The following is a 4118-nucleotide window of genomic DNA, read 5'->3' as shown; positions in this document are numbered from 1 at the left end:
CAAGCTTGGCAGCAGTCGTCTTTACATGGTGAGCCTACGCTATTTTTGAGACAGGGTCTCTCATTGTACCTGGAGCTCAGCAATTCAGGTAGGCTGGCCACCAAACTACAGAGATCATCGCAGCTCCACATCCCTCCCCCAGAATTCTGCACATCACCACTCCTGGCTTTTTAGTGAGTGGTGGGATCTGAACTGAGGTCTTGATGTTTGCACAGCAAGCACTTTACAAACTGAACCATCTCTCCAGCCCAATTCTCCCAACTGGCCATGGTTGGTTGACACCTGTGATGGCAATGGAGAGGTAGAAAATGGAAGGCTCTGAGCTTGGTGCCAACCTGGGCTACCAGTAAGAGACAAAGCAACATTATCACTTTTAAAGATTCATTCAAGCCAGCATGTCTGTGCATGCCTTTAACTCCAACTCTTGAAAGGCAGAGGCAGGTGAGTCTCTGAGTTCAAGGGCTGTCTGGTCTACACACCAAGTTCTGGGACAACCAGAACACACAAAAAAAGGGAGGAGTGAGAGGTAAGAGACCTAAGTGGAGGCCCAGAAACATAAGTTTAAACAAAGAACCATTCCCCAGGGTGAAACCCATCTGGCCAGCTGCAGCTGCTAGGAGTCACCAGTCCTGCTGCATTCTTTTCTACACTCAGGAGATACTGTTTCCTAGCAACCCTCCCACCCAAATGGCCAGGCCAGAACTGTTTGTGGCCTTGGTACCTAAAACAAATCAATCATTTTAAAAGTCAACTTCCCCGTAAACTTTGTACCCAATCATTTAATGTCAAGGCTGAGCAATCCCCAACTCCACCCCTGTTTGCATTGTTTTCCTTTAAAAACCCCTTTCCCTAGACTTCCCTAGACCTCAGGGTGGCTCTCCTATGCTGTTGCATCCGGATAGTTTGTGGCCCAAGCTTTCTCGAGCTTGAATAAAGACTCACGTGCTTGCATTGGAGTTGTGGTTCCTGGTGGTCTCTTTGGGGTTTTTGCAATCTGAGCTCAACAGAGGGAAGTTTGTTTTAAAGACTAGTCAGGTAAAAACAAACAAACAAACAAACAAACAAAAACCTCCTAAGGAAATGTTCTGATTGGCTCACTTCGGGTCACATGGCCTATGAAAGGTGGCTTCATTTTGTCCTAGTTTTAGCTGTTTTGTGTCCTTACCCTACCCAGTCCCTCAGAGCCCATCCTGCTGAACAGAGCATCCTCATGCAGCCACACCCCACTCCCGGAAGTCTATTGTTTTACAACCTAAGACAACTTGTTTAATGAAATGATCTGAAACTTTGGAGACCTGCTGTGATATAGTTGTGGTTTAGGGCTTTATAAACTTCTCTCACTTTGAGGGTCGGTGGAGAGTCCTTTCTGGTATGAGCCTGCTCTCTGACACTGAGAACTAAAAGACTCTTCACTGACTGTCATTTTCCAGTGGGCACATCTGTGTGATGGGCATTCCCTAATACGACCTCCTTAAGGATCCTCATTAAATGGTGGCACACCCTGTGTAAACCCTAATAAGGGTGGATCTGCTAATAAAGTTCTCCTAATAAATAAAGGACATCAGAAGTCATGGAGCCTTCCTCTAGTATTAGGAGTATTAGGAAAGCAATGGCTTCCACCTAAGTGTTCTCTCTCTTATATTGTTTACTCTGGGGCTCCAAGCTGCCATGTTGCAAGACGGCCCTTACGCAGAGGGCCCATGTGAGCAAGCATAGACCCAGATCAACAGCTGGAACTTGAGCACTCAGGGGTTCCTCTGAGGTCACATCAGGTCACTGAGATTTGAAAGAGGAAAAAAAGCCAGCAGGTGGAGTGGTATCTGCTGTGTGAGGGTCCTAACTGTAGTTAAGGAGGGTGCCACCTGGAGTCGGAAAGATCAGCAGAGCAATGGAAGAGAGAGAGTAGCCCAGGATGAGGTTGGGACAGGAGGGGTGTGAACTGAGCACTGTAGAGATCCAATAGGGATGGGATGCGATGCATTCTACCCTGGCACTTATCCTGCCAAGCCTTACATGAATAACTCACCTGGAAAGAGGTGCCCTGGTGGCTCCTATACCTAGGACAGTAGGCATCAAAAGCCAACTCCTGCCCGAGGAGTCGGCCCCACCCCTCCAAGCCACCTCCCTAGTTATGCAGCCCCATCATTCTGCTTTATTTTCTCCATCCACATCTCAGAACAATCCTGTTTGTCTTCTAGGGGGTGCATTGCTTTTTCTGTCCCTCTAGGGTACATGTGTCTGGAAACCAGGGGCCTTTGCCGGTATTGTTTATTGTTGTCTTTGTGCCCAGAATAGTGCTTGGAATGCACTAGGTGGTAAGCATGTATCGTTTTATTTACTTTTCCTACAGGCTTTGAACATCTCTTATGTACCAGGATATAGCAGATGTGCATTCAGCCTGGGGCCTTGCCTCGGGTAGCTTTGCAGGACTGATGCTGAGTAAGAAGGCCCCACACTTGGCTTGATTCTCTATTATTACTTTGAAATTCTCATTCTTGCACATGTATGTGTGGGTGTGTGTGGTGTGCATACCTGTATGTATGCGTGCTTGCATGTATGTGTACATACATGTGTGGGTACACATATTCCCATGTATGTGCATGCAGATGGAGGTAAGAAGTGGATATCCAGTGCCTCTCTTGATTAATCTTCACTTACTTACAAAGCATGTTCTCACTGAATGCAGGGCTGGTCAGCTCCTTGTCTTGCTAGTCAAGTTGATCTGAGAGCCTCTTTCTCTGGCCATGACGGCTGGGATCACAGGGCAGTAGCCATGCCTAACCAACTTTGTGTGGATGCTAAGCGTCCAAGTTCAGTTCTTGTGCTGGCTGGGTCTGCACTTTATCTACTGAACCATCTCCCAGGCCCAGTTTGGATTCGAGTTTGGGGCGGGGGACAGGGGTAGTAAAAGCTCATAATTTTTTTTTGTTTGTTTTTGTTTTTTTGAGACAGGGTTTCTCTGTGTAGCCCTGGCTGTCCTGGAACTCACTTTGTAGACCAGGCTGGCCTCGAACTCAGAAATTCACCTGCCTCTGCCTCCCGAGTGCTGGGATTAAAGGCATGTGCCACCACGCCTGGTTTAAAGCTCATAATTTTATTGTCTTCATAACAAAATCAACTTAGGTCTGGATCACTTGGCCCTTTCTCTTCTCATCACCTCCCAGTTTAAAATGCTTGCATCTCTTACTAGCCAGCATTCCTTAGCTCTGCAGTTACGCTTAGCACACTTGAGTCTCAGCACGATCTTCTTTGTAGTTTTAGCCTTTTCATGGAGGATAGGTTTAGTCTGCCCATCACAGCCACTCCGTTTCCTGTCAGCACGCTGCTTTCCCTGGGCAGACAGAGAACCCTTGCCCTTCTTGTACTGTGTCACCTTGTGGGGCTGGCGCTCCCTACATGTCTTGCAGAAGGTTTAGCGGGCCTTAGGAATGTTCACCATGTTCGAGGGAGCAATAGCAGCTCAGAAAACCCACTTTAGGTCACTAAAGACAAAGTCTATGGCTTCTGTTCCTGTTTGCACTAAAGCTGCTGCTCATGTACTCTGACTTTCATTCCCAGAGAGCTTGCCACGTGGTCTCAATGACAACAGTTGAGACCTGTGCCTCTTCTCTGTACAGTTGTAAATAATCTTTTTTTGTTTGTTTGTTTTGTTTTTTGAGTCAGGGTTTCTCTGTATAGCCCTGGCTGTCCTGGAACTCACTCTGTAGACCAGGCTGGCCTTGAACTCAGAAATCCGCCCGCCTCTGCCTCCCAAGTGCTGGGATTAAAGGCGTGCGCCACCACTGCCCCAAGTGAATACTCTTAACAGACTTGTTTTTAATATTTAAAGAATTGTAAAAAATAAAAAAATATGTGTTTTTCAGAGATGGTGTAGTTTAATAGTAATTTCTGGGAATCGGATATCTTTGGATCCCAAGCCCAGTCCTTTCCTAGCTGTGTGACCTTGAGTGTTGCAAACACTGTCTCTGAGTCTGGACTTCATTACAAATGGAGACAAGCACAGGGTCCAGCCCACTGAGTTACTGTAGAATTAAATAAACTAACACTATAAGCAACTAGAGAGGGTCCTGGGCATCCAAAGGCAGGCTCTCTCCACCATCCACACATCCCTTTCTTTG

The 4118-nt window shown here is 46.8% G+C and overlaps 1 pseudogene; it reads right to left on the bottom strand.

The window, feature by feature from the left end:
* Nucleotides 1-3013: 3013 nt before the first annotated feature.
* Gm46364 lies at nucleotides 3014-3695 on the bottom strand (annotated as a pseudogene).
* Between the last annotated feature and the right edge of the window lie 423 nt (nucleotides 3696-4118).

This window comes from Mus musculus, chromosome 12 (genome assembly GCF_000001635.26).
Source record: "Mus musculus strain C57BL/6J chromosome 12, GRCm38.p6 C57BL/6J".
Lineage (NCBI taxonomy): Eukaryota > Metazoa > Chordata > Mammalia > Rodentia > Muridae > Mus > Mus musculus.
Note: the sequence above shows the minus strand (reverse complement) of the source record. Positions and strands in the feature narration are given on the sequence as shown.